Raw genomic sequence first — 12,966 nt, 5'->3', positions numbered from 1 at the left:
CAACCAACAGGAGTTGCAGGCATTTAAAGGCTGGCATGAGAGATCTAGGATCACCTCCTGCTGCTCTCTGATCTATCGTAGTAAGGTCTCCCTATGTCAGCACATCTCAAGCAGGTAGAGCCCAATGCAGACCTGGGTCATGGAAATGGATCAAGCATGATAATGGGCCGAAGCCACTCCCCTCCTGATAGAGGTAGTGGTATCATCCCCGGATCTCGTAATAGGTTGGGTAGGTGCAAAGAAAGTGTTCCTCTATCTCAACCACTCCCAGTGTGCATAGCGTGCAGGTCCACTGCTCTCTAGGTATCTGTGCTGCTCTCCTTGTCTCAATCCTCAGCTGATGGGATGAAACCCGCATTTGCCCAATGGCGATCCTCAATGCATGTGAGACTCTTCTGTCCTCAAGATATAGGGGTCTGACGATGAATCCATCCTCTGAGACATTCAGGATTGTCACGATAGAATTGTGTCTTGATGGGGAGCTCTTGATCTCCCCCCCAAGCTCGAGACGTATGGAGCTGGAGAAGATCTAACTGTATGATATGGTTAATCTCATCTCACGGGATCGACTCAGGAGGTGCATCCAAACTATACTAAAAGGGGGGGAGCCTATCCATTTGAATCCTATGTCTGCCAAACCATGTGGATATACGAGCATACCATGTGTCTGCCCCACCCTCAGCTAGTCATTTGGATGACTCCAGAGCCAGCCTCGGTAGTCTCCAATGGGAGGAGGAGGAGCTAGCTGCTATGCGGGTAGCCTGGATTACCGAGAGAGGACAACAGAGGCCACCCATGACACAAAGACCGCCCAAAACACACTCGATTGAGGTTCGCCCTATCACAGCTTTCCTCAGAGGGGACCGCTCGAGACGAGGGGTCACTCTGAACATAGCTCAATGGGTTCAGAGATCGAGGAGACCACGCCCCGTCCGATGCCACAGTATGAGACAGCCAAATAGACTCAGATTCGAGACATTTTCACAACTCATAGACGAGCCACTACAGTGCCTGGTTTCGGTTTTTGAGTTTCTAGTTCTCAGCCTACTCCGCTTGAAATTGCTAGGAGGGAAGCGAATGGAGGCTGCGGGTGCACCCTAGTTGGATGCAAAACGCCCACCGTCTTGTTCTCTTAATCAATCAACACCCTTTGTGGGATCTAGGTTAGCACACAGTTTGGCATCATAACCCGGCTTTCGGTTCATCCCGCATCGCCAGTTCTATTTACGAAAAATGGCCCACTTGGAGCTCCGATTTTGCACCGGGTTTCAACGGAGCAACCCCAACCACTTACCTATTTAAAGTTTGAGAATAGGTCGAGGGTGTTACACCCCCGATGCCTCTAATCATTCGCTTTACCCGATAAAACTGCGCAACGAGCTCTAGCTATCCTGAGGGAAACTTCGGAGAGAACCAGCTACTAGATGGTTCAATTAGTCTTTTGCCCCTATACCCAAGTCTGACGAACGATTTGCATGTCAGTATTGCTACGAGCCTCCACTAGAGTTTCCTCTGGCTTTGCCCTACTCAGGCATAGTTCACCATCTTTCGGGTCCTAGTAGGTATGCTCCCACTCAAACCTTTCATAGAAGATCACGGTCGATCGATGGTGCACCCTACAAGGGGGATCCCACCTCTCAGGTTCCTTGCGCCTCCATGGGTTTGCCACCCACTGGCTCATGTACATGTTAGACTCCTTGGTCCGTGTTTCAAGACGAGTCAGATGGAAAGCCTAGAACAATAGCGCCTCGAGCGCGCAGGTGCGTAAAGCCCTCCACGAGTAGTGCACGCTTCATGCCTCGATCGACACAATGACATAGGCGGGCCATCTAAAGCTCGCTCTTGTCCCGTCGCATCGGCCTACGCTGACCAGTGCCCCGTGCCATCGGGGCGCACCCACAGCCTCCATTCGCTTCCCTCCCAGCAATTTCAAGCACTTTTTAACTCTCTTTTCAAAGTCCTTTTCATCTTTCCCTCGCGGTACTTGTTCGCTATCAGTCTCTTGCCCGTATTTAGCTTTGGATGGAATTTACCACCTGCTTGGGTCTGCATTCCCAAATAGCCTGACTCGTCAACAACACCTCGCGAAGCAACAGGGTCCGAGCTCACAGGGCTCTCACCCTCTCCGACACCCCTTTCTAGGGGACTTAGGCCCAATCCGTTGCAGAGGACGCCTCTCCAGACTACAATTCATGTGGCCAGGCTGCACGATTCTCAAGCTGGGCTCTTTTCGGTTCGCTCGCCGCTATTAGGGAAATCCTCGTTAATTTCTTTTCCTCCGCTTAGTGATATGCTTAAACTCGGCGGGTAGCCTTGCTTGATCTGAGGTCCATGTTCCAATCCGGGGGGAGCTCATCAGCACCCCCCGCGAGCTTGATCTTAGCATGCATACCTCCGAGCGATTCGTCCGCAAACTGCCGCCCCACGAGGGGATGGACCACCCTTGTGACGCCTCACCACTCGGTGCCACCGATCCATTTCAGCCGACCGCACCACCCTGGAGGGGCATCGTGGACAGCCAGCTTCGCCGCTCGGCCCCCCTCGAAGAGGAGGGGTGAGGGGCGTGGTTGTGGTGAGGACACTCAGATAGGCATGCCCTTGGACAAAGCCGCGGGCACAAGTTGCGTTCAAAGACTCGATGATTCGCGGAATTCTGCAATTCACACTATGTATCGCATTTCGCTGCATTCTTCATCGTTGCAAGAGCTAAGATATCCGTTGCTGAGAGTCGTTTTTACTTGTGTTACGTCCTCCACGAGGGAGGGAGATCAAACCGTTGCGTTTCTTCAGTGCCTCGCACCCCCCATGAGGGGGCGGAAGGTTTATCATGTGGCCCCATACCGAGGCACGGAGGAGGAGGGCTGCCCGCATGGCAAACGGGGGAAGATCCCCACCCCCGTTGTGCGGCTGATGGGCTGCCCCAATTAGATGCCACGCCCACTTTTGCTTGGCTCCAGCGGGGAGCGTGGTGCTAATAGTCGTGCATCCGAGCACGGCCCCTCAACGTTATGTCCACGGTTCACTGTGTTTCTCATGGATGTGTGTCAATGATCCTTTCGCAAGTTCACCTACAGAAACCTTGTTACGACTTCTCCTTCCTCTAAATGATAAGGCTTAATGAACTTCTCACAACGTCACCGGCGGCGAACCACCGGCATTGCCCCAATCCGAAAACTTCACCAGACCTTTCAATCGGTAGGAGCGATGGGCAGTGTGTACAAAGGGCAGGGACATAGCCAACGCTAGTTGATGACTAGCGCTTACTAGGAATTCCTCATTGAAGATCAATATATGCAATGATCTATCCCCATCACGATGAAATTTCAAAAGATTACCCGGGCCTCTCGGTCCAGGTGGTAAACTCGTTGAATTCATCAGTGTAGTGTGCATGCGGCCTAGAACATCTAAGGGCATCACAGACCTGTTATTGCCTCAAACTTCCATGGCCTAGACGGCCATAGTCCCTCTAAGAAGTTGGCCATGAAGAGGATCCTTCGTGTAACTAGTTAGTAGGCTAAGGTCTCATTCGTTAACGGAATTAACTAGACAAATCACTCCACCAACTAAGAACGGCCATGCACCACCACCCATAAAATCAAGAAAGAGCTCTCAATCTGTCAATCCTTACTATGTCTGGACCTGGTAAGTTTCCCTGTGTTGAGTCAAATTAAGCTGCAGGCTCCACTCCTGGTGGTGCCCTTCCATCAATTCCTTTAAGTTTCAGCCTTGTGACCATACTCCCCCCGAAACCCAAAAACTTTGATTTCTCATAAGGTGTTGGCAGAGTCATTAACATCCACCAAGTCGGCATCGTTTATGGTTGAGACTAGGATGGTATCTGATCGTCTTCGAGCCCCCAACTTTCATTCTTGATTAATGAAAACATCCTTGGCAAATGCTTTTGCATTAGTTTGTCTTTCATAAATCCAAGAATTTCACCTTTGACAATGAAATACGAATGCCCCCAACTGTCCCTATTAATTATTACTCTGGTCCCGAAGACCAACACAATATGACCAAAGTCCTATCATGTTATTCCGTGCTAATGTATTCAAAGCATAGGCTTGCTTTGAGCACTCTAATTTTTTCAAAGTAACATTGCTGAATCCACGTCCCAGCCAACTAAGGCCAAGAGCATGTCCTCGACAGAAAGAATGGAGCGACCGGTGCACACCAAAAGAGGCAGATCGCTCATCCCACCCCGAGATCCAACTATGAGCTTTTTAACTGCAACAACTTCTCCTGGCCTTAGTTGGCTAGGACATGGATTCAGCGATGTTACTTTGAAAAAATTAGAGTGCTCAAAGCAAGCCTATGCTCTAAATATATTAGCATGGAATAACGTGATAGGACTCTGGTCCTATTGTGTCTTCGGGACCGGAGTAATGATTAATAGGGATAGTTGGGGGCATTCGTATTTCATTGTCATAGGTGAAATTCTTGGATTTATGAAAGACGAACTACTAGAAAGCATTTTCCAAGGATGTTTTCATTAATCAAGAACAAAAGTTGGGGGCTTGAAGACGATCAGATACCGTCCTAGTCTCAACCATAAATGATGCCGACTAGCGATTGGCAGATGTTACTTCGATGACTCTGCCAGAAACAAATGGTCAATATGGTAAGAGAGGATGAGGGATCATTATAGATGTCAACAATTGAGATTTAATGTCAATTATTAACATGTAATTAAATCATGTGGTAGATGGAAGTCTCCAGGATGGGATGGTCTTACGGTTGAATTAATTCTCGCATATTAGGGTATCCTCACTTTGCTACAAATGGTCAATTGTGCTTAGCAAACCAACAAATGCTAGATTCATGGAAGAAAAGACTTCTTAAGCTTCTTTCAAAAAAGGAGATATGTGAATCATTGGCTAACTGGAGACCTATCGCTCTTATGCCAATAATTTATAAGGTCATAACCAAAATGCATCAAAGGATATTTACATGATGGCCTTCATCTTGCGCAATATGGTTTTGTTCCTCGTAGGCATACCACTGATAATATTGCAAATGCCTATGTTGGGATAGAATATGCCAAATACATGGAGCAAGATGTGCTCTTGCTATAAGTTGATATTGCCAAAGCCTTTCACACAGTTCAATGGGATTTCATTTCACAAACCATGCAAGCTTTGGATTTTGGCACAAAAATGGAGCATGTTATTTACTGGTTATATACAATGACAGTAACGTTACCTGTATTTTGCCTGGGAAATTTCTGAAAGTTGGATTCTCCATTGTTCGGTTCGCCAAGGATGTCCACTTAGTGCGCTGATGTATGTGATAGCCACGTATGCAATCCTTTGACCTTATTATCTGTTTCAAGCCATTGCCGGTGAATAACGTGCAAGAGGTGAGGCAATGTAACTGTTGTGAGAGATCGGGGAAAGGCTAGTGAGGAATGTCAAACAACATGCATGCGTAAGAGTGCCAAAGTCAAATGTATGTGAGAGGAGAGGGGACTCATCTAATAGAGTTGAAGGAAACGAAGGATGCAAGAGAGAGAGGAAGAGAGCTGCAAAACATCAGAATAGAATGAGATTAGATGAACATACAAGGGAGAAGGTTTTGTCTAAGTCACAAAACCATATTATATCCACTAACTGTAGTTAGGGATCCTAACTATCATTAGTGGCAAAAACCTCTAATGAGGGAAAATTGCCCCTAACCCACTTATTGACCATACATTGGACACTGCCATGAATTATGGTGATGATTCCAACACCCCCCTATAGTGCCAATGTGATGATGTACAAAAAAAGATCAATCACCAAAAGGAGATAAGTTCAGGGCATTGTGAGATGCCTCAAACTTCTCACGTGGAAGTGCTTCAGTGAAGATGTCTGCAACATTGTCATATGTGGAGACATAGATCATACTGATCTTCCCTGCATGTAATCTCTCTAGCATAATGATAATGAACCTCAATGTGCTTCGTGCGAGCATGAAACACAGGATTCTTTTGCAACTGCTATAGCACTTTGACTATCCATGAGAATTGGAGAAGGACCCTCCAATGATAAATGAAGATCAGCAAATAAGCGGCGTAGCCACACACATTCAACTGTTGCTGTGAAAGCTTCCCTGTACTCAGCTTCACATGAGGAAGTAGCCTCAGTAGATTGTTTCTTAATTAGCCAAGAAATGCAAGCATGTCCAAAAAAGAAACAATTACCACTTGTGGACTGCCTAGTGTCATAATCTCTAGCCTAATCTAAGTCATTGTAAGCATGCATCTGCAAGTCACTCCCCCTAGGAAACATCAAGCCATAAGACTTTGTGCCTTGCAAGTAACCGGAGATGCATTTTATAGCCTACCAATGTGATGTCTTTGGGTTGTGCATATATTTGCTCACATGTGATACTGCAAACTGAATATCGAGCCATGTATTGCACAAATAAATGAGGCATCCTACAACCTGGCTGTAGAGTGTGACATCTACTGATTCACCTGCATCATACATAGTGAGCTTCAGCCCTTGCTCCATGGGAGTGGCTCTAGACTTGCAATCTTGCATATTGAACCAGTCCAAGAGCTTGTGCACATACTTGGATTGAGACATAATAATGCTACGTCTCTCTTGTATAACATGCCCAAATCTGACATGTCAAATGTAGCTTTCAATTCAGCCTTAAAATCTGTAATTTTTTCTTCGAGTGACCTTATGAACAGCATGTCATCTACATAAAGAATGATAAGCAAAATATCCCCCCATCCTTCTTGATGTAGAGGGTACTTTTAGCTGGACTATTATGAAGCCCCTTGCTAGTCAAAAAGGCATCAATCTTAGAGTACCATGCACGTGGGGCTTCTTTCAGCTCATACAGAGCTTTATTCAACTTGCAAACTTTATGTGCATTACCCAAAATTTCAAAGTTAAGAGGTTGCTTGACATAAACCTCTTCCAACAAGTCTCCATTAAAAAAGGTTGTTTTTATGTCGAGCTGATGAACATTCCAATTAAAATGTGCAACCATAGCAATCATTGATCTGATAGTGGTCATCCTAAAAGTAGGAGCAAATGTCTCCTCATAATCGATGCCCTTCTTCTGAGCATAGCCTTTTGCAACTAGCTGTGCCTTGTACCTATCAATGGACCCATCTAACTTCCTTTTTACTTTGAAAACCCATCTGGTACCTATGGCATTCTTTCCTGGTGCAAATCCACAAGATTCCATGTCTGATGTTTCTTAGTAGACTGCAACCCATCTTGCATGGCATGCATCCAACCACATGCACCTGTAGCGTCCCGATCCCCACGGTCATGCCCCTGATGGCAAACACACCCGTGTCGCTCTCGACCCCCAACGTGCCCCCCCGACTCCCCGTGCACTCGAGCCGTCCTATTCCCCATCGTGCCACTGACCCCCCGATCACCTGCAATGTCTCGATGCCATGCGCACTTGCAGCGTCCTGACCCCCACGGTCATGCCCTTGATGCCATGCGCACCTGCAGCAACGTCTCGACCCCCTGTTGCAGTCTCGATGTGACATCCCGTGCACCCGTAGCATCCCATCCCCCGTGATGCCATCGATGCCCCACGCACTTGTAGTGTCCTGGCCCCTGAGCACCCCCGTCACCCCGATGCCTTACGCACCCGAATGCCACCATGCCCCCGTCCCAGGATGGCACCTCAGAGCCACCTGTTGGAAAAAGGGTGTCTTGTGCAAATGATTCTTCTTATTCAGCTTGTGGTATTGGTGAGATTGTACTTACAGCCACATATGGCACAAATTTTAGAATTCATGATGTGCTTTATGTACCTGAAATCAAGGAGAATTTACTTTCAGTGTCCTCTCTCAATAAAAGAGGATTTCACGTTGTCTTTAAAGATGACAAGTGTGTAGTTCGAGATCGAGAAGATGATTATGCTTTGAGACCTATTTGGCACGTTGTTTTGTGGTCTTTTTCAACTTGATGTTTTTTAGAAAAGATTAGATAATGCACTTGCAGTTTCTACTAGCATTGTTGCTATGTAGAATGCAGAGTTATGGCATGCCAGATATGGACATATGAGCTTTGGCATCTTGATGACAATTCAAAAACACTCTATGGTTGATGCTTTGCTTCCCTTGGAGTCACCTCCCCCTCATGCTTGCGAAGGGTGCATACTTGGGAAGATGCACATATTTCCCTTCAAAAAGGATGGTGCAGTAAGACCTATTCGGAAATTACAGCTCATTCATAGTGACCTCTATAGTCCCATGAGGACTCCTACATTGGGTCGATTATGTCACATTTATTGATGACTACTCAAATACACTTGGGTCTATGGTTTAAAGAAAAAATCAGATGTGTTTAAGCATTTTCGACACTTTGTGGTAAAGGTTGAGAATGAAACAGGACTCAAGATGCAAACTCTATGCACAGATAGAGGGGGGAGTATATGTCACATGAAAAGGCATCACACATCAGCTTACAATGAGACTCATCCCTCAACAAAATGGAAAAGTTGAGTGGAAGAACATAACTCTTATGGAGATGGATAGATGTATGCTCAATTGCCTCATAGGTTTTGGCTTGAGGGTCTCATGTGTGCTATGTTTTGAATCGTGCTCCCACTAAGGCTTTGAAAACAGAGACTCCTTATGAAGTTTGGCATGGGAGAAAGCCTTCAGTGGAACTTTTTCTTGTCTTTGGATGTGTTTCATATGCCTATATGCTTGTTGAGTTTGGACATAAGCTGTCAGACAAGGCACTTAAATGTATCTTTGTTGGGTATAGTGTAGAGAGCAAAGGTTACCATCTCTACAATCTTGCTTCATGCAAGATTTTTGCCATCAGAGATGTAATCTTTTCAAAAAATTCAGCACATACACAAGTTGAATTTCAAGGAGAGTAGACTTGATGCTCCTTGCTTGGCAGAACTTGTAGTGCAGCAAGGTACGAAGGGGGGGCTCTTTCTATTGAATCAGGTTATGTAGGTACTCTTCTTGATGAGGACGAGGCTGATACTTTTGAAGAGGCCAAGGACAATGGGTGATCGGGTGACGTTGCGTGTAGCATCGGGACGTTGCATGACGAGGCCCTTGGTGATGCATGCGCGTGGGTATCAGGGTGTGCACGACAGGAGGGCATCGGCCAGGCATACTGGGTGAGGTCAGCGGTCAAGGATACCAAGGCGTGGCATGACCGCTAACCTCGAGGGCAAAAAGGGCCTACTAACAACCTAAGGGAGCAAGAATGTCTATGCCAGAGGGACTGAGGGAAACACGAGAAGGTCAAGGAGTTGGTTGTCAAGCAAACACACAAAGAGCAGCTAAGCCGCTATGCAGAGAAAGGCAACCATACATATAAATAACAGAATGGCACCGGCTAAAAATGTATATAACAAGGAAAGGCACCACTTACCATGCAGACCTGCGAAACCGGTTGAAACCCTGCCATTAGGGGAGAATTGGGGTCTCAAAAGGGCCTCATAAGGAATGGATTAGGGAATTCTTAATGGGCTAATGCAAGGGGCTTGGAGGGTCCCAAAGAGGCCTAACCAGCCCAACCTAGGTGGGTTAAGCCCACATTTGAGCCCAGTTCTCCCCCCATCAATGAGAGGAGGGGGCCACTTTTTGAAATTTGAATTTCAAATTTCAAATCTCCCTCCCTCCCTCTCCCTCCCTCCCTCTCTCTCCCTCCCCCTCCTCCCTCCCTCCCTCCCTCCCCCTCACTCCCTCCTCCTCCCTCTCCCTCTCCCTCCCTCCCTCTCCCTCTTCTGCTCCCCTCCTTCGTCTTGCTCATCCTCCTCCCTCCTCCCTCTCCCCTCCTCCTCCTCCTTCTGCCTCCTCCTCCCTCCTTCCTCTCCCCTCCTTCTCCAACCGCCCTACTCCCTGTTAGATATGCTCAATGCCCCACCCTCATGGTAACCACCAGTGGTCCAAGGTGCTCAAGTTGTAAGGCCCCCATATGAGGAGAAGCCATGTGTTAGCCCGATCTTGACTTGCATGTCACATAAGGTCTATCAATGAGACGATTGATGGTAAAAAGGTGATTGTGTGGGAGGCCCTTACTCTTGCTAGGGCCTGGGGACCAACTGACCCCCAGCTGGGGGGGTCCCAGGGGGGCCAGCGGCCCCCTTGTTGGAGTTTCAGGGGTGAGAGCTCCCAAGGTGACAGTATAGGGAATATTCCTTAAATATTCCATGGACGACTAGTCGGTTTCATCAACTAGGTTGACTAGTCGACTCCACCGACTAGGTGGATTGGTCGGTTCCACCGACTACGTTGATCTGACTACTGCCCTCATAGATATAAAGAGGCGACCTCCCCAGTCCATTGTATCAGGTCAGTTTAGATCAGATTAGATCTTCCAACTAGTAGCTCTTCACCTAGTATCTGTCTAGATTGCCATCTAAGCTCCACTGTGGGAGCGCACGGGTGGACGGAGCCATCATCTGTGCTACATCAGTATTGAAGGAAAATTTTGTTCTCTAGTTTACTGTGTACTCTCTATTCTTTGTTCAGTTTCTCTTCCGTTGCGTCGTGTAATTTAACACTCCCTCTCCTCTGCTCCTCCCTCTTGCAACAGCTCTCCCCTCCTCCTCCCTCCTGTAGCATCTCTCCCCTCCTCCTCCCTTTTGCAGTAGCTCCTTCCCTCCCTTCTACACCAGTCGCCCTACTCTCCTCCTCCTCCTCTTGCCCTGACCTGCTTCTCCTCCTCCATATTCCTTGCTACTCTCTCCCTCTCACTGCTCCATCTTTGCTAGCTCTCCCCTACATTTTAGCCTGCATCACTAATACCTCTCTTTGAGTACTCATGGCACGATTCAAGGACATATCCAACAAGTGTGGGGGTTAAAGTTCACTGTGCCTTTACCTCGGTTATGTACAATACTCAAACACATATATAAATGAATGAAAAAGAAGATTAGGGTGTTCTGCACCCACCAAAACTTGTGTGGCTCTCTGTTTCTCTCTCTCCCTCTTCCATTCTTGCTTCCGTTGAGAGCATTCTCAACTAGTATCAGAGCCCAAGTGATCTAGCTGAGCGTACGTGAATGCTTGAAGCTCAGTAGCTCTGTGGGAGGAAGGAGAAGCTCTGTGGGAAGCTTTGTGGGTGACTTTACTTGCATCCGAGTGTGTAGAGACCTTGGAGGAACCTTTGGAAAAGTCACTTTGGTTTTGCGAAGTGGTTTTGAGAGCTTGTTAAGTGTATTCAAAGAAAAAGTCGTTTTTTGAGCTTTTTCCTATTCTGTTCGATGAGAGAGACTCCGTATTGACTTGTAGAGGCAACTATTACTTGCTTTTGGTATCCACTTCACTTCAAGAGCTTGGAAACACCTTCATTCTTGAATCTAGGTCATTTCATTGGATTTCTGACTCACTGTGTCAGTTTCTGCGTTTTTTTACCTGGGTGTTGGAACTCAAGTTTGGAGCAACCATTTGCAGATCTGTCAGTTCCAGTGGACTCAGGAGGTCCTAAAACTTCTATGTTGCTCATCATTTGCACTCCCGTGGAGTTTACAAATAGCTTTGTTTCCAAAAATGTTTTTCAGTCCATGTGTTGGACCCAGTGATTGAGACCACGGTTTCCAAAACCGTCTATCTCATTGCGTTCCGGACACCCAAAAACCCTTACATGTCAGTTCTTACACAATTCGGTGGAGGATTTTCAGAGTTATAGATCTCTGTGTATTCGATTTCGTCTCTCTATTATGCATTTTTCATTCTAAGGTTTTGAAACCTTAGATTTATGCCACATGGCAGTGGATAAGTGTTGACTCCCATTTCTCACTCATCGGTTGGGATTTTGGAGTTTCGGCAGAAGAGCGATATTTGCAGATTTTCTTGTTGAGTCCGATTATGTAATGGTGCCCATGTTTTGAGGCATCTCAGGTTCTATTTTCAGTAGCGATCATTACCGTGGGACTACGATTTCTTGAGCATACCTTATGCAGGTCACTCTGGTTGCAGTTTGAGTAGTGTGCGGCATCATCTGAAGTGGTAAGAAACTCTGTAGATAAACTAGACATGAAGAGAATGTCATTGTCACTATCGTGTGTGACTGCATTGATCTCCTCGATCTTCACTTTTCCTTTGTCCTCCCTTGGACTCTCTTCCTTTTGATTTGCACCCTAATTTGCATTCTTTTTCTTATCCTTTTACTCTCTTTTCAACTTGTAGTAATCCTTTCTCATATGGCCCTTCTTGCCACAGTGGTAACACTCAATGTTCCGTGCCCTGGATTTGCTACGAAACTTCCCTCTTTCTTGGGACTTCCCCCTGAACTGTGATCTGCCCCTTTGCACATTTAAGGTTGCATCTTGCTTGTTGTCATCCATAGACTTTCGTCTAATCTCCTTGGCCAACAAGCTACCCACAACATCATCAAATTTCAGTACTCCACTAGCTGTAGAGTTACTGACAGCTGTATGGAAGGTATCCCATGAGGATGGCAATGAACATAAGAGAAATATTGCCTTAGTCTCCGTAGAAAAATTCATCTTCTGAGCCTAAAGCTGGTTGAAAATAATATTGAATTCATTCAAGTGAGAAGCAATGGAGACCCCTTCCTTCATCTGCAGCTCAAACAACCTCTTCATGAGGTAAACTTTATTAGAGGTAGTTTCCTTTTCATAAGTGGCACACAATTTCTTCCATAAATCTTCCGTAGTCTACTCATTTACTATTGTGAAATAAACTGACTCTGCAAGATAAAGTCTAATAGTAGATTTTGCTAATGCATCCAACTCATTCCAATCATCCTCAGACATATTTGTAGGCTTAGCTTCAATCCCTGCCAAGGGTTTAATCTGCTTCTTTTGAATAAGCACATCCCTTATTTGTTCTTTCCACAAAGAAAAGTTTGTCCCATCAAACTTTTTAATGCTAAAAAACTCCTTTTCAGACATGGAAGAGGATGCCATGATGCAAATGAAGCAAAAATCCCAAATGCTAGTGCCTACAAGAGAGAATCACACCAAATATTAGGTGCACCCAAATGTGTATGCCACAATAGAGTGAAATAT

General features: G+C 46.2%; 1 non-coding gene and 1 pseudogene across 1 annotated transcript; both read right to left on the bottom strand.

The window, feature by feature from the left end:
• Window positions 1-2,576: 2,576 nt before the first annotated feature.
• On the bottom strand, window positions 2,577-2,730 carry LOC147906318 (5.8S ribosomal RNA). The gene has a single exon (XR_015542091.1). It is a non-coding gene; the product is annotated as a 5.8S ribosomal RNA (ribosomal RNA).
• Window positions 2,731-3,045: 315 nt separating this feature from the next.
• On the bottom strand, window positions 3,046-4,280 carry LOC147906317 (18S ribosomal RNA; annotated as a pseudogene).
• Between the last annotated feature and the right edge of the window lie 8,686 nt (window positions 4,281-12,966).

Source organism: Dipteris shenzhenensis, chromosome 1 (genome assembly GCF_047967505.1).
Source record: "Dipteris shenzhenensis isolate YYH24624 ecotype China chromosome 1, Dip_SZ_1.0, whole genome shotgun sequence".
NCBI classification, from domain to species: Eukaryota; Viridiplantae; Streptophyta; class Polypodiopsida; order Gleicheniales; family Dipteridaceae; genus Dipteris; species Dipteris shenzhenensis.
Note: the sequence above shows the minus strand (reverse complement) of the source record. Positions and strands in the feature narration are given on the sequence as shown.